Source organism: Pongo pygmaeus, chromosome 18 (genome assembly GCF_028885625.2).
Source record: "Pongo pygmaeus isolate AG05252 chromosome 18, NHGRI_mPonPyg2-v2.0_pri, whole genome shotgun sequence".
NCBI classification, from domain to species: Eukaryota; Metazoa; Chordata; class Mammalia; order Primates; family Hominidae; genus Pongo; species Pongo pygmaeus.
Genome location: NC_072391.2, coordinates 62,392,910 through 62,410,718, shown reverse-complemented (window position 1 = coordinate 62,410,718; position 17,809 = coordinate 62,392,910). Strand labels below are relative to the sequence as shown.

Below are 17,809 nucleotides of genomic sequence, written 5' to 3'. Positions count from 1 at the left end.
ACTGCTGCTATACACTAGGTTCCATCTGATTCAGGTGTGTAGTGTCAGTGGAAACTTATCAAGCAGTTTTTAACTTACTTTTTAAAATCGGCTGATGCACCCATTACTAAAGGGATGGTCTATAAAAACAACTGCTGTGATTCGATAAATGCTGAACAGAGAGGAGAGGTCAAAGTCCAGCTAATGTCAGCTGACATGTGGCCAGGTTCATCTTTGGACACGCTTCCAAAAGGGAGTTTATGAAACTTGCTTCATGGATCAAGAGATGTCCTAATCATCACAGATCCCGGGCATCTTTGTATAATATATGTATGATCAGATTGATCGTGGCTTCACACTCCCTCTAGGACCACGTGGAAGGGTTGAGAAAATCCAGGCAATAGTTTGTAGCCAAACAAGAGCAAAACTCGAGTATCTCTGAGGGAAAGCCGGACCCCTTTTCCCTCCTGTCCTGTGTAAGTAACTTCATTTATAAGCTGAAATGGCGCCACCAGATCATCCTATTACCATCACCATGCCTTATTAGAGTGGGGACTATCGGCGGTGGCTTGGGAAGTACCCAAAGTTTTAGGGGTTACAGCGAGGCCAAAAAGGCAGACAGAGGAAGCAGGTAGAGCTCTGAAAAGGTTCAGGGCCAGGGACCCACAGGGGGAGGCAGGAGTGGCAGGCACCACGATCTGCTCTCTGGCGCTCTACAGGAAAGCACCGGACGTCAATGGCCTTGCGCGTCCCTTGCGCAGAGTGTGGTGCGAGGTTGGGGGGGTTACTGGGGATCCAGGGGGCTATCACCTTGGACACCTATGGTGGGGGGAAGGCCGAGGAGTAAGATAACTGGGCAGCTGGAAACTTACAGCTTTTCCCCTGCAGTGGAGGAATGAGGAGTTTAAAGGCCACGTCCACACAGAGGGTGACAGAGGCATCATCTCCGCGCAGGACGCGGACTGGGGGCAGGCACGCAGGGCCACCTGGATCCTGGAGTCGTCAAGAAGAACGCGGGCGTGCAGGCCGAGGAGGGTAGGTCCCGGGGCAGCCTCGCCGGCACCCGCCCCCGCGGGCGTCTCCCCAAGCCGTGTGGAAACCCGGGCGGCTGCGGGCGCTCGGGACCCGCGGGCTGGTGACCAGGAGCTGGAGGGCAGGGTTCGGCCGCCCTTGCCTTAGCCCCGCACTAGGGTTCCTTCCCCACGCGCTCAGGATCCCAAGCTTTTTCTTCCGTTTTCGGCCTCTTTTTCCGTTAACTTCTGGGCCCGTCTCCTCCCCTCTAGCCCTTTCAAACTGCTTGGCTGTGGCGCCCAGCTTTCCCTCCGCAGCCTCCTTCTTCGTCTTTTTCGCGGGTCCATCTCTTCTCCTTTCCCAGCCTCATCCCCGTCCCTCTAGGCGGTTCCTTTTCAGCCTTCACCCACTGGCGTCTCCACCTTCCTCCGCCTCCTCTCTTGCCTCCACCCCCCACCCTGCAAACTTGTTCAAGCCAGGGGTCCCCACACAGGCATGGTTGTTCCCTGCTGGGTGTGCGGGTCCCCACGCCGTTCCCGGTACCACGAGCGCCCCGCCCAGTCCTTGGCGTGATTCCTAAGCCCCGGCCCTGCCAGCCCTTTCTCCCGGCGACTCGGGGAGGGAGGGCAGGAAGCAGGCCCGGGGCTCCCTCACGGTAACGAGTCCTCACTGAGGGGAACAGCGGAGGAAGGAGCTAGGACTCCGGCGCTGCGCCCCATTAGGCCCTTCCTCCCGTAGAAGCGCACACTCCACCGGGCCCTGGCGGGTCTGTAGCGAGGGGGTGGCAACAAGTGACACTACCGGCGGGGGCCACTGATACCTGGCTGGGGTAGGGGCCAAGGCACCCTCCAAAAGGGTGGAGCGAGGCCGACCCCGGCGAAGCGCTCCCCGCGCACCCCTCTCCGAGGCTTTGCGTGGGGGGCACTAGAGGAGAGGAGAGCTGAGAGAGAACGGAGACTGGGCTCTTCCCAAGTCCTAAGTCTCCCTCCCCGCCCGACTTCACCACCAGAGCCACCAGAAGAGTTTGCAAGGGATGGGAGATTGAGGGGGGTGGGGGCTGGGCAGGAGCCGCCAACGTTGAGGGATTTTTGGAAGGTGGGGTGGTGGAGTGAGAAAGAATAGAACGCGCTCCCGAATTCCCAATTGCTTCCCTCACTTGGACGATACCTTCCCCCAACCACCATCCCGGCTCGCCAGGCAAGAGCCCAGCCTGGCCAGCTGGAGCGGATTTGGGGGAAGGAGGAAAATGGGGGCTCCCAACCGCTCTCCAGCTTCCCTCCGCCGCCCTCCCTGATTGGCTGTGCGTCCCTGGAGCCCAACTTCAGTCGCTCCAGACTCCATCTGAGCCCTGAGGGAGTCGGAGCGCCGCGCCTCGGGGCGGGAGGGGCGGCCACGAATCCAGGGGTTGGCATCTCTGGGCCCCTGGGGGGAGGGGCGCGGACGGGGTCGGCCCCCGCAGCCTCTGCGAGGCCCATCTCGCTGCGTCTCGCAGCCTCGGCTTCTCTCAGCCCCCGCCCTTTCCTTCCCTCCCAGCGGCAGCCTCCCTCCTCCCGCCCCCCCCCCCCCGCCCCGCACCCGCCTGCCCGCCCGCCACCTCCCCCCGGTTTCTCATTCCTGCCACTAGCGCGCTCGGCGGCTCATTCCGCGGCCGCCGCCAGCTGAGGGGAGCGTCGCGGGCCGAGGAGCAGATGCCGCGGGGGCCGCTCGCAGCCGCCGCTGACTTGTGAATGGGACCGGGACTGGGGCCGGGACTGACACCGCAGCGCTTGCCCTGCGCCAGGGACGGGCGGCTCGGAGGTTGCGTCCACCCGCAAGGGCCCCAGGTGAGGTGCGCCGCCAGTCCCTTCCTCTCGCCTGGTTGGGGCTTCTTGGAGCGGGGGGCAAGATTTTCTCAGGAAGAGAATGTCTTGGAGGGCGGGGTGGTGTGGGGGACGGTGGTATCTGAGTCGAGAAGGCTTCACTAACGCAAAGCAAAAGGGAGGGAGAGATTTGTTTAAAAATCAGAAAGGGAGAAGGGAGCCAGCTGTGGGCGCGGGCAGCGCAGGGGACGGAGGCTCCAGATGTGCGCTCCACGACTCTCCCCGGCTCCGGCCTCCTCTGGGGTCTGCGCCGAGGCCAGAGCAGAGACTGGGGCTGGGGCTGGGGCAAGAGACTGGAGAGCAGAGCTCCGGACACGCCGACTGTCCCCGGTCATATCTCTGAGGAAAGTCGCCCACGGCACGGTGCCCGCCAGCCCTGCGCCGCTTCCCCAAAGCGACGACAAGACCGCGCTCTGCGGGGTTCTTACTCCATCCTCCCGGATCCCTGCCGAAAGCTGCCCGGGGCTTCGTCCCTCCAGTCGAGACTGCCGGGTAAGCCCGGGAAAACGGAAAGACTCCAGCTCCGGAAGGCGATTTCCCGCACTTTAATAGCGTGGGTTTGGGGCCACCGACTGCGGTTCTGGGGCAGCAGGCTGCGGTGCGCTACAGCCCTCCAGCCCGAGTCTCTGCGGGAGCTCTGGCGCCCGTTTGTAAGCTCCCACCAGCTCAGGAGTAGGTCCATGAGCGGCCCAGACTCGGGCTCGCCTCTGGCTTGGGATTGGCGAAAGCTGCCAGGGTCAACGTTAACTTTGAGAACCAAACCTTCCCGAACCTGCGCCGCTTCTCGGAGCGCGCCAAGCCTCTCCAGCTCCCGGCACGCACGGCCTCCCTCCCTGCGCTCTGCCTCGGAACGCGAGCCGGGAGGTGGGAAGCACTGAGAAGCCGGCCAGATGGGGAGGGCGGCGAGGAGAGCTCCCTTCTCCCCCCTCCCCAACCCGGAGGAACTGTAGGAGGGCCCGCCTCACGCTGTGAAACGGAGTCCCCAGAGAAAGTGGGGTCGGGGGAGGCTTGCGGGTCAGGCTTCCTTGTCCGTTTTTTTGCCGAGGCCCTGCTTTCGCCCGGGGCTCCCCGCGCCTGCCTCTCCCGGGTGAAAGGTTTTCTAGGTGCTAGAAGAAGCCCTGTTGCTTTTGCTGATAATGCAGTAGGAATTTCATGGGCCATCACACTGCTATTAAGAAATCGCATCTTTTAATTATTTAATAGCATCCCTGCATGACGACGGGTTATTCCTAAGGGATGGGAGTGGGGGGTTGTTCTTGAAACCCGGCTGTATGAGGGTATAGATTTCACTAAAGTCTTCCCCTTCGTCTCCCCCTAAAGAAATCGTGCTACGATCGCTCTGAAATCTTTTCTTATTTTCTTCTTCTAATCATGGCTATCGGTTTAATATGAGGCAGTAAGTTTCCGTTTTAATCACAGGGAAGCTACCATAATTAATCTGGCGAGAGGACGGATCAATTTCCTCATCACTTGGGCTTGCAGCAGACATCGATGGTTTTGCGGGGTGTCTGGATTTCCTGGGGATGGGGCTGCAGATGTGTTCTCAGGAGCGAGGATCCTTTAGCATCGCATCAGCACATTTGCCAGGCTGGGCTCTGAGCGCTAGAGCCTAATATGTTGGCAGAGGAGAAGAGAAGGGACTGACCTTCTTTTCGTTAATCCTGGAATTGTTTTTCCTACAAGAACGTAGGTGCAGACACCAGAACAGAAATATCAACTGCCCAACCCTAGCTGCAGGGAGCCTGGTCTTCTTCCAATAGGACAAAGGAAAAAAAGTTAAAAACAAAGGGACAGAGTTGTGGCCAATACGAGAAGCACTCTGAGGCTCCAGCCACTGAAGTTCCTTAAATGTAATCTCTGATTCCAAGTTTTAGAGTTGGCCAGTGAGCTCTGGAATTCGAACCTCTGTGTAAAACTGAAATCCAGCCTAGTACAAAAGGAATGTGAGTGCTTCTCAGTAGAGACCAGGGAAAGGCATCTGAAAGGCCAGGAAACTGCTTGAGTAGGAATTATCTTTACATCTTACTTTTGAGACATTGTAAATTAAGACATTAAAATGTCTTGCAGGCATGCATTATTATTAATAAAAATTATTGCTATCATTTTAGTTGTTACTTCAGAGTCTGCATAAACTGGGCATTTTATGACATTGTTTGAAAGAATAAACCACCCTCCTCACCCCTGGGAAAGGTGGAATGAAGGCAGGCCTTGGAAGGATTGAGACTGGATAATCTGGCGAGGCCCAGACATGTAGATTTATTCAAATGGCTGCTTATTGCTTCCTAGGAAAATAAGCTTTTAAAATAGTTCTCACTGAAGCAGTGGACCATCTTGATAGCACTTCAGAACTTTCATTATGTTCAGCATTCTTATCAGAACACCAGATAGTAAAATTACTAGAAACCTAAATTCTATTTTCAATTAAGATGCAATCTTTTGTTAATTTGAAAATTAAAAAAAAAAGTTATGGCGCAATTTTTTTTTATGTCTTAAAAGTCATGTTTGCTCTGTAGAGTGGTGGCTGTGGATGTGCATGTTTGATTGTTTATTTGTGGGAGGAGGGAGCAGGGGACAGACTTGGAGAGCCACGCCATGATTTGGGGGAATACAGATCAATTTCATGCTCTTTTAATGCACTTGTCTTCATAATTCATGGTTTTTCTTCTCCTTTGAATAGAATTACATGGCTGCTTTGTAAAGATTCTGGTTTGGGGACCCTCATATGGGAAACGCCATGACATTGACCTCGTGGTCTGATTTACAGTGCCAGTACTGCGCTCCCAGGAGCATAGCGTGTCCTGGAACCTTGCCTGTGAATGCCTGTGACTTATGAAGTGGTAACTTATGAAGTTGGTAAACTTTGATCTCTTATATTCAAATCTGTTTTCAGAACCACCTAAACAAGATCTTCAAATCTGATTTTAGTCTTCCTTCATTCTCAATACATTTATGTAGGTAGATGTTTGAGAAGCATAACAATTTCATTGGAATTTACTTTCAATATTGATGTTTTCACTTTGATCACAGGCATACTTAATCATTCAATAATAATAAAACAGTGGAATATATAGAGTTTGAAAGTAGGTATCAAACTTTTTTTCTTGAATTGTCAAATCTGAAGAATGACTATGAACTTTCAAGTTTTTTTCCTAGAAAATTTGAGCACTGTATAAATTCACTAGCCAATGATTTAAGGGATTGAAATGTGTTTGGGATGATTTTCTCCCTTATGGAATTGGCTGCTGTTTCATAAAAAGTTACCTAATTTGTCAAGAATCCCTATTCTGCACTTACCAAGAATTGTGAGTTTTCAGCCTTTTTAATTGTCAGCCTTTTTAATTTAAAGTTATTGTCTCTGAAATATATAAAAATAGTTGGTCTATATAAATTTGTAATTTAATTGATTGGGGGAAAAACATCAACAGGTCTGCTAAAGAAAAAGAAAAATAAAGTTGGAGAAAATTGGACACATCCTGGTGCACCGGTAGGAGTTAAAAATGAGCTGTTCCATCAGGATTCCTGTGATAGCCATCCGCAGCCTCCCCTATGAGCAGGAAGGACTAAAGAAAACACTCGAGGAGCATAATTAGACATCTTTCTGCTATAATTTTACCCTGACGTTGAGAGCCTTGTACAACTCTGGAAATGTACTCCTTCGCGGAAGATTGCACTTCTGGCCACTAGAGGGCAATGGCACCCTTCTCCAACTTTCTGCATGGAGCCCATCTGCTTTTGAGGGCATCATGAAAAGCGGTTTTGTTACTTGCCAGCCTTGTCTGGCCCTCTCAGGAGAGACCGAATTCAATCTAGCTGTGGTTCAAGCTACTGCTCGAGCAGTTTGTCAGGATTAGCATCTTTCTAGTGAGTGGATCCTGTTACCTTCAGCCTCTTCTTCCCACCTTGGAGTTTACTAGAAAGTTGGGAAATCTTGTAACTTGACATTGAGCAGCAGCTGGGGTGGGGGCTGGGCTGCAGGATAAACAAGGTCAGCTCTCACTGAGACAGTGATCTGGGAGGATTTTCTGGATTTTTTTCTGGCAAAAAGAGCATCATTTCTGACTCCAAGTGGAAGGGAATGGATAAAGAAGAAAAATATCAGTAAGACTACTGTGACACCATTGCCCGTTCTTTCATGAGGTTTTGAAGATGTCTGCAAGACACTTCTAATTTGCAAAAAGGAATAGCAGTTTGATCTTCGGTAAACACTTTGGGGCATGGAATTTTAATATAGCAGTAAATGTTTTACTGTTTCCTTTAAACCATTCTTGATACTGCTGTGAAAAACCTAACTTTAGCAGAGAGTAAAATTTAATTCAGGATTGTTCCTCACGCACTGGAGTATAATCATTTGATTTTTTTTCTCCTCAGTGATATGGAAATTATGGCTTATGATTAAATTGCATATTCCAGGCTACACAAATTTATATTTGCTCCTGTTTGATAGTGTCATGAAAGTTCAGGAGGAGAATGGAAAAAGAAACTAATGCTATATTATAATTAAGAGGAAAACTCCATTAAAAAAATAAGTACTGTTTTAAGTGGATACTTATTTGTGTTTTTTGTCTTAAGTGAGTACAGTTGCCTCCCTGGTGATTCAGCAGCAGAGTTCTTTGCAGCTCTGAGCTGTGTTGGAATGTGTAGACAGTTGATGAAGAAGGAATCAATGCAAATGGATTATGGGAGGGAGTATTAAGTAACTCAGCGGAAAGTAAGACAAAGTGTTTTGTAAACTGACGTTCACTTATCACTGGACAGTTTATTTAACTTAAAAAAAGGGCAATTTTAAATTCTAAGCTCTTGTGAATAATGCACATTGTTCGAACTGGAGGCAAAATTTCATTGTCATTTGGTTTAATTAGTCGTGAGACAGTTGCAGAGTTCAGGGATTCTTATTGAGACAAAGCATTTCTCTCACAGTCTGTATGGTCGAGGTTTCTGCTCAATCAGAAAATCTGGTACATCGGGATATTAGGTGAGAGGAATGTGAGAGAGAAGAGAGGGAAAGGAGGAAGAAACTCAAAAGTATGAGAGAGACTAATGATACTATTTCTCATGGAGGCTAATTTCTGATCTTCACACCTCTCTCTCTCTTTCTCTCTCTCCTTCTCTTTCTCTCTCTCTCCTTATTAAGCCACTTGAAGAGTTGAATCTAGGAAGTTGACATAAACAGCTTTAAACAGCTTTAAAGACTGCAGTAAACAGTAGCCAAGGTCTTATTCTGTGTTTTCTGGCACAAAGTGTCCCTCAAGCAATATTTGTGAATGAGCAGGGGTTTATTCTCAAAATTTCCTGGTTGCTGCAGGTGAAAAAATGCCTTCGCTTCCTAAACTCCACACCCCTTATTTGCCAGAAATCCTCCTGACATGGTCCTCTGCACTGGAATGATTTTCACAAATTAAAGTAAGCTCTCCACATTCAGCTCTCTTGAAGAAAATGGCCTGGAGCCTGGCTTTGTCCTCACTATGATGTTCACCTCACATGGCAACCAGTGTGGTAGGGGAGGCTCCTCCCTGGTCTTAGTTTAAGACACGTAGAGATCTCATTTCAGCCTCCATTAGGCTCCATCAGTGAGAGCAAACAGAATTTAGGGTACAGTCCCTGCTATCGATGCATCTTTGTTCTTCTCAATAAGAGCAAGGGTGGAGAAAGCAAGGATAGGCATAGCAACTCAAATTGCTGCATACCTATCCTGCCTCGGATCACTGGCAATGTTTTACCCATAAACTCATTCTGGAAAGTTCAGTTTTCATCATGCTAGAGGCTTGGACCAGTTATTCGTTCTTGGAAGCAATAGTGCCCAGCAGCAGGGCCAGGATGAGGGTGAAGAGAGTGAGTCCAAGGCATGTAAGTGCATAGCTGGATTCTGTCTTGATTGAAAATTTTGACTTTTGCTCATCATAGATTTTTTTCCCACGAATCTTCATTATTTATTTACTTTTTTAGAGACAGAGTCTCACTCTGGAGTTCAGTGTTGTGATCGCAGCTCATGGCTGGTCTCAAACTCTTGGCCTCAAGCAATATTCCTGCCTTGGCCTCCCAAAGTGCTGGGATTACAGGTGTGAGCCACTGTACCCGGCCAACTAATCTTGATTTTTCAAATACTGCATTAAAGTATTACTTATTTTGATTACTGAGTTTTTTTTTTTTTTTTTTTTTGGTGTACCCTTATATTTTGTGAGTGAGGAGTTTTGCTTCCGTTACTTACAAAGTATGTGACTAAGAATAAGCTATATAAGCTCCCCAAGACTCAGATGTCTTCTTGGTAATGATAGACCTAGTAATAATATCTATATCCTAGGATTCTTGTAAAGATAAAATGAGAATTTAGTGCAAGGCCTAGCTCATGATGAGCCTTCAGTGTGTGCTGGGGTTTCTTGCCCTGTCTGAAATAAGACTTGGGATTCAGTTTTATGGACTAATGAGAACAGGTAGCAGTTCTTTCTTATCATTATAAGGCCAGAAATCTTGCATTGAACATTTGTTTTAGATTGAGGCGTCTCCCATTTAGCAATGAATTGTTTATCAGTGCCTGCCTTTTTTGAATGATTTCGTAAATTTAAGTGATCCATCCCTCTTCCACTTAAAATATTCAAGAGGCAGTTGGGATTTGAGATTTGAGAGATAATTACTGCTTTTGAACACTGCCCGCCTCCTTCCTACCTTTGCATTTTTTTCCCTCTGTTCATTTTGCATATGGGTTGCTGTGGTAAGTTACCCTGCAGTAATACCTTACCGGGAAAGTTTGCTAAGCATGCCATATTGAGATATTCATCACAGGTTTGCTTTCGTTTAAAAGGGGCTCATTACTATTCCAGACTAGCTCAAAAGATAATTAGTCTCTTGATAAATCATCTCCATTTCAAGACTATTCCTGTTTGCTTTTCAGGTAAATGTAGTTTGGGATTGTAAGGGGTTTGAGCAGTGACAGTTTTAACTCATAAATAGACTGTGACTGAAAAAGTCCTGGACCCGCCTTGTGTCTTTTGCAGGCCCAGGCAAAAGCACAGTGATTTGGCATCATGCTAAAAATAACAGAGTCCTCACCCTCTCTTAGCCCTGAATGGTTTCCAACTGTTTCTCACCCAAGATCGCAGCCAGGCTGGGCTTTCCAAGGCTCCGGGACCTTCCAGGTTGTCCTGCAGTTTCCCATCTGCGGCTCGCCGGTGTCATCTGTTCTTGCCCCAGGCTGGCATTCCCTCCTGCCTGCACTTTGCAATGAAAGGGAATATCTGTCTGTGTTCGCTGGGGAAAAGGAAGGAGAGAGAGACAACTTTTTGAGATCCTACTGTGTGCTGGACACTCTACTAGGTACCTCATTTAGTGTGTACAACACCCCGAGAGGAAGGTACTTTCATCTCTATTTACAAATAGGAAAATGACTCTCAGAGGGTATTTAAGACACTTGTCTAAGCTCATGAGTCTGGGGAGAAGGAAAGCTGGCTTCCCAAACCTGCTCTGACTCTAAATGCTCAGTTTTCCACTATGTTTGGTGCATGTCTCAAGCCTGGGCCTCCTTCACTCTCTGGAGAAGGACACAGAAGAGCTGGTCTGACTGCTCAGTCCTCAGCTCCTACAAAATCTCAAATTTTACCTGTAATGGGAGCTTCTGAGATCCTCTGATCCAACTCCCTTATCAGCAGGTTTTTTTTTGTTTTCCCAATAATCCTACAGCTTCTTAAATGTCCTGATGACAGCCTGCTAACTACCGCTCAGGGAAACCAGGAGGTGAACAGGTGATTCATTAACTCCAGTCATTAAAAGCACTCCATTTTAATGAAGAAGGAGCTGAAATAACCTTTTTGGTAACTTTCTCCCAATAGTTACATTTTGACCCCCGCTTCACTTTTTCCTTTTCTTGAAGGCTCTGCAATTGTTTGGAACCTGGTATTTGATAATAGTTAAAACCCTGCATTTATTGAACACTTTGTTAGTTTCAGGCACTGTACTAAGAACATTCTGTATAATATGAGATTTACTCACAATGCCCTCATGAGCTACTTAAGATTGTCGCCAGCATCTTATGGGGGGCAGGCAGAGGGGTGCGGTGGAAATCACGTATTCTAGCGTTCCACAGCTGGTAACTGATAAAGCTGGGATTGTAACCCAAGCATCAGATGCTAAAGCTTAGTCACCATATCAGGCTGCTCCCACCATTCAGAGTGTCAACTAATCTGATGAGGTACAGTTGCCAGACCTCTCACCATCCTCATCACTCCCGTCTGCTTCCACTCCATGTTGTCACTGCCCACTTTACCACGTGGCATCTTAAATCACGTTCCCTATTGCAGACTGTCTAACCACTTCAAACCACTGCTTTCTCTAAGGAGGGCTGAGGACTCCATTTTACCAAGTAGAATTCTCAGGAATCGGATGTATGAAGTCATTAACTGAATCATTAGCTATTCCAGTCAACCTTCATTTAGAGATGAGGGTTCAGGAACCCAGAGAGGAACCAGGACTTGCCCAAGATCCCACGGTAATTTAGGGTCTAATGGAACAGAACTGTGCTCTTGAGGCTCTTAACCCAATCTCTTTTCACTATCTACAAACGAAAGTCTTTTTTTTTTTTTTCTGAGACAGAATCTTGCTCTGTTGCCCAGGCTGGAGTGCAATGGCAAGGTCACGGCTCACTGCAACCTCCACCTCCCGGGTTCAAGTGATTCCCCTGTCCCCTGCCTCAGCTTCCAGAGTGGCTGAGAATATAGGCATGTGCCACCACCCCTGGCTAATTTTTGTATTTTTAGTAGAGATGGGGTTTCACTATGCTGGTCAAGCTTATCTCGAAATCCTGACCTCGTGATCTGCCCGTCTCAGCATCCCGAAGTGCTGGGATTACAAGGTGTGAGCCAGTGTGCCTGGCCAAAAGTCATTTTTTAATTGATTATTTTAATAGTTGTACCTGTGGTCTGATTTCTTTGTAAATATATCATTAGTTCATTTGTTTATGTAAAGCTGCGCCCTCTGATGTCCTTGGGCAGTTAAGTTGTGAGCCCTAAACACAAGACTTTACATGAATCTCTTATTTGGAAGTTCGTGGTCAGTCCAGTGTCATTTCATATTCTGTTTGATAATACTTTGCAAAATGCAACACTTGGCCCTGGCCTTAAGCTCTGTCCTACTTTATAGTCACCTCCTATTACTAACTCCATTCCAAGGTTCTGTAAAGAACAGAGTAAGAATGATATCCTTATCTTGCCACTGCCAAGCCTATAGAGGACACTTTGGCAGGGTTTGGTTTGAAATTCATTTCAAACTCATTTCTTTATCATTAATGAAAGGTCCTGGGTTGGGCAAACAGAAGAGGTCAAATCACAAGGGCTTCCCTTCAGAGAGCTGACAATATTAACAGCACAGAGAATACTAGGCCTGTTGATTAAAACTCAAGGCGTCATACTGTAAGGGCCCCAAAGGAAGCATTAAATTGGGCCATAGGAAGGACAAGTCACATCCAGTTTAGTGATCAAGGGTGGTTTGGGGAAGAAATAACAGAATTCTACTCCTACATGATAGGGAGAGACTACAGAGGCCACCTAGACCAACAAACTCTGCCATCAGGTCCTTGAATCATTGCTACCATGTCCTGGTAGTGGTTGTAGCATTGCTAGTGATATGGAACTCATTACCCACTTATGCAAACCATTGAGACATTGGGAACCTTCACTGTTGGAAATGCTTCCTTCAGTTGAGCCAAACTATCTTCCCAAAGGTTATGCTCTTTGATATAGCCTATGATGCTATGCAAGATAGATGTAATTCTTCCCCCACACTGCACTTATTCTTTTTTTTTTTGAGACAGAGTCTCCCTCTGTTGCCCAGGCTGGAGTGCAGTGGCATGATCTTGGCTCATTGCAACCTCCGCTTCCTGGGTTCAAGTGATTATCCTGCCTCGGCCTTCTGAGTAGCTGGGATTACAGGAGTGCGCCACCACACCCGGCTAATTTTTGTATTTTTAGTAGAGACGGGGTTTCACCATGTTGGTCAGGCTGGTCTCGAACTCCTGATCTTGTGATCCACCCGCCTTGGCCTCCCAAAGTGCTGGGATTACAGGCATGAGCCACCATGCCCTGTTGCAATTATTCATTCTTTAAGTTGTCTTCCAGGGTGCCCTCTCCCCAGTCTTAAAATTTCCAGATTGAACTCCCCATTTGTGTGTGTGTGTGTCTAGCTTTCCTCAGAGGAAAGGACTGAAGCCAGAAATCTAGGCAGCTAGACTCTAGATTATCAACTCCCTTCTACACACTTCTTTTATTGCGGCCTGAGGCTACATTACATTAGCTTTTATTGCCAGCCACATCACCCAGAGGACTTATGCTCTACAGTTTATTTGTTTATTTGTTTTTCCTTACATGCTGCTGTTAAGCTGCATTTCCCCACCTGTCCCTGTGCACATAAGACATGATAAGTCACCTTCAGTGGTGTTAGCACAGGCTCTGGAGTCAGGCTTCCCTGCTTCCAGGCGTGACCATGTCACTAACCAGCTGTGCAAGTCTCTTTATCTGCTTCTCAATTTCCCCATCGCACTGGGGTTAGTGTCAGTATCTGCCTTCTAGAATAGCTCTGATATTAAATGATATTAATCTATAAAACTGTTTAAAACAGCTAATGGAATGGAGTTTCTGTTATTCTTGTTGCTGTTACTTTTCATATTGCTGAGTTTGGTCCATTGATCCAGTCTACTGAAATATTTTAAAATTTAAATCTTTAGTCTGTTATTCAGCATATCTGTCATCCCTCCTAGTCTCATGCTATGGGTTGGTTTCCTCAGTTCCAACCTTGCCTTGTAAAAACAGAACAAAGCAATGGCAATGAAAATACCCTGATGTGAGCAGGGACAGAGTCTTGTTAAACCATATGATTGATATATATATATATATATATACACACACACATATACATATATATACACATATACATATATACATATATACACACACATATATTATATATATATATACACACTTCTAGTTGAGTGATTCAAAACCATGGAAGACAACATTCCATGCGTTACTCATTCCATTTAGCACATGTTTGTCATTTTGTTTGCTTGTTCAATTGTTTGGCTGCATGGCCTCAGAACCACCTTCCTATGTTTAGGAAATAACCCCAATAAGAATCTGTATAGGAGGAAGAGAGTTCCTTCTACTCCAAGGGCTTAAAGGGCCAGAGAGTTGATTCCCTAACTTTCCTGGAAGCTAGAATGCCAACTCAGCACCAAACCCCTGTGTTTTAAATTTGGATTCAGTATCTTACACACACACACACACACACACACACACACACACACATCATTGGCCACGGAGAACTCATTCTGGTCACTGGAGCAGTGGCTGTACAGCATCTGATTTCCAGGGGCCACAGAGGTGGTAAAATAACCCATAGCCACCCATGTCCAGCGGGGACAACCGTGGTGCCTTCACTCTTCTCGTTCTATGGCAGAGTCTGGCCTGGGCTTCTAACTGCCCAGGCTTCCTAGGTACCTGGGGTTTTTCTGAGCCTCTTTCTTCAGTTTTCCTGCAAAGACTATGCTGCCCAGAGTCTATTTTTGTTGCTTTCAACTAAGAAACCCGAAAGTTTTCATTTCCCCACATATCCTTGTGGGACTGTTATGAGAAACAATATCTGCTGCATTATTGAATGAGATATCTGGCTTTTGAGTGCTTCTCAAAGGCCAAATAGAATGTTGAGAGTCAGATAGGGTGTAAGGTTGGAGCAGAAGGCGGTTTTAGTAAACATTGAATAGGCTGGGTGCAGTGACTCATGCCTATAATCTCAACATTTTGGGAGGTTGAGACAGGTAGATTGCTTGAGCCCGGGAGTTTGAGACCAGCTTGGACAATACCATGAAACCTCATCTCTACAAAAAATACAAAAATTAGCTGAGCACGGCAGCACGTGCCTGTAGTCCCCAGCTACTCGGGAGGTATTGCTTGAGCCAGAGAGGTCAAGGCCGCAGTAAGCTGGGATTGCGCCACTGCACTCCAGCTTGGGTGTCAGATCCAGACCCTGTCTTAAAACAAACAAACAAACAAACAAACATTGGATAGTCCAATTTGTGTTGAGCAAATATTGGGCAGGTGTCAGGACCTGGGTAGAAGTCCAGTAATATAGCTCAGTGGATGAGGTGGCATTTCCAAGGGCAGCTATGGCAGGCAGCATAATAGCTTGGCATGTGGATGGAAAATGATCTCTTGTAAGGGACACATCCAGTTCTGTGGGAAAGTTTTCTATGGACTCTAGCCAAGGAGCCAATGCAAAAATCTCAAAAGCTGGAATACATAGGAACTCTTGGCATTGATGGGTGCATGAAAGGGGATCACCCCATAAGAATGGACAAGTGGCCTCCAGTCGCATCTTAGCTTCTGGAGGGGACAGTCTGCACACCTTCTTAACTGTATAGCTTCTGTGTTGGCCCAATTATTGGGTAAACAGTGGAAGTTGTCAGTGCATACAGTTGGGCGAGTTTGGGCAGCAAGGACACACAGCTAAAAACTTTCTTTGGAGTTAGTCTCATACCATCCCACAACAACTTTTCTGATACATCTTTGAAAGGAATCTGCTTTACTCTTTCAGGGAGTGAAGTCTGCAGGGGAAGCCCAAGGTCTCAGAGCATCTGAGACATGGTAGCCTGTCTAATGGGTCAGAGAGTACAACCTTATAAGGGCTTTGATTTTGTAGCTGAGACAGCTCCTTGCCCAAATTTAACCCAGTTATCACTGAACTGAACAGTACTCTTGGAGCCATTCATTTCAATTTCTTTTTTTTTCGAAACAGAGTCTCACTCTATCACCCAGGCTGGAGTACAGCAGCGCTATCTCGGTTCACTACAACCTCTGCCTCCCATGTTCAAGCGATTCTCTTGCCTCAGCCTCCCAAGTAGCTGGGTCTACAGGCATGTGCCACCACACCCAGCTAATTTTTGTATTTTTAGTAGAGGCAGGGTTTTACCATGTTGGCCAGGCTGGTCTTGAACTCTTGACCTCAAGTGTTCCGTCTGCCTCAGCCTCCCAAATTGCTGGGATTATAGGTGTGAGCCCCTGCGCCCAGCTCATCTCAATTTCTATGTGGTAATCCCTGCCTGGTCACTATGAACGCAAATTCAGATCACTACTCAAAGAGGACTAACCAAACATAGGTGAAGCTATATAGGTAGCTTAGTAAAATATCAGTAGTAATCAACTTTCCATTGTCTACTTATTAAAGCCACATGTTTAAAAGTTTTTTTTTTTTAAATATTGATTTGATAGCCCCAGCAAAACTACATTTAAATCCAAAGCCAAATTGAAAATCAGGGTGAAGTGCTTCATTTATGCAAACAATTCTAAATCTCAATACTTTGCCAAAATATTCCAGTAGTAAAGGGAGATCTATCTTGAACAACTTCACTCCACTTTCTTCTTCATAGACACTGCTATATAGTATAAGATATAATTTTCATTTTTATTATTATTTGAGGGAGCTTACAAAGCACTTTATAAATGGAGTGTCCCTATTAGTATTATTATCTTAGAGTAAAAATTGCAATTTAGCAGTTAGAGCTGGGGACGCTTGCCTTCCAACTAATGCATTGGTGATTCTTGTGTTTTATTCATCACCATTCCTGCTGCAATCATTGCAGGGAACCTTCAACTTCAGCAAATCTCAGCAGTGCATTTGGGAGCATTAATCAGGAGACTAACGCAGCCTGAGAAGTCACATCTTTGAAGTGAGGAACGGATCAGATCCTGAGGCGTCATTGTAGCTGCCCCCTCTCTATCACCCCCACTCCTCCTGTGCCCTGTATTGCAAACCAGAGAAGCAACAGTTTTCACTTACTGAGAGACGTGCCTAGTGTCCTTTTCTTATTGGGTGCATAACTTCTGTCTCATTTCTTGTGATTGGGGAAAGATCACCTGTCAGCAAGTTTGTGGTCAATTGCTGACAAATTTTCCCTAATAGGCTGCCCTGTGATTTCCTTCCTCTAGGCAGATCAGCTCTTGCAATGCTGGCATTGCTGATAAATAGCTGTGTGGCCTTGAGAAAGCCAATTAACCTCAGTTTCTTCATCTGTAAAGTGGCCTTTTGGGTCCTTTCCAGCTCGAAATGGCCTGGCTCTGAAATCTTCCTCCACAAATCACTTGGCATGGCACTTTCGAACCATTGCTTCTCAGCATTCTGGAGAAGAAATCATGGAGACAAGCACACCTGGATGTGAATGCACAGGTTTGCTTTGCCCAAGCAGAGTTTATAAGCAGAGAGTGATAGTGAGACATCATTTTGAAACCCTTTATGGGATACTTTCCATACCAAATTTAGAGCTTTGGACTTTATTCCCTAGGTCCCAAGGAAGTTTTACAGGATTTGAAGCATGCTTTATTAAATGATTTCTGGACCACATTGAAAGGAACTGATAGAAAGAGACAGAAAGTTTAAACAGGGAAATTCACAGGGAGAGTACTCCTGTGAGTACCCTCTGGCACTCACTTCACTGGTGGAGAGGATGAAGCCAACACGAGGGTAGAAGCACAGTTATAATAGCTGATGTGGACTGAGCATTTACTCTATGCACACACTGTATTCAACACGTCCCATGAATTATCTCAGTCCATCTTCAGGACAGTCTCAATGAGGTAGAAGCTATAATTATCCATTTATAGAATATGCAAATCAAGACCCAGGATAATTCAGCAACTTTTCTCAATATTATGCAGCTAATAAGTGGATGAGCAGGGCTTTGAGCCAAGAGATCCCGTGTTCTTCATTGCTCTGTTATAGGGAGACAGACTTAAGATGCTTTCAAGGGTAGGTCCATGAGACTTACCACTGATAATCGGGAAGTGCTTACTGATGGCCTGGGACTGGGCCTTTCATAGGTTATCTCATTTCATCTTTCCAATTCCATAAATGGGAGCCTGAGATCACATGGTAGACAGCTGCAAATGATTTAAATTCAGGACCTGAAAGATCCAGAAACCTTTTCTCAT

At 46.6% G+C, this 17,809-nt stretch overlaps 1 protein-coding gene across 11 annotated transcripts in view; it reads left to right on the top strand.

Annotated features, from left to right (window-relative positions):
- The first annotated feature begins 1,827 nt into the window (after positions 1-1,827).
- The window catches only part of CDH11 (cadherin 11), a 171,988-nt gene continuing 156,006 nt past the window's right edge, over positions 1,828-17,809 (top strand). For 3 of the 11 annotated variants that reach the window (XM_063655235.1, XM_063655237.1, XM_063655236.1), the window contains exon 1: positions 2,587-2,813. The gene's annotated coding sequence lies outside the window, so the exon portion shown is untranslated. Of the gene's footprint in view, positions 2,814-17,809 lie in introns of all 11 variants that reach the window. The other 8 variants (XM_063655245.1, XM_063655243.1, XM_063655241.1 and 5 more) reach the window with 6 other exon arrangements.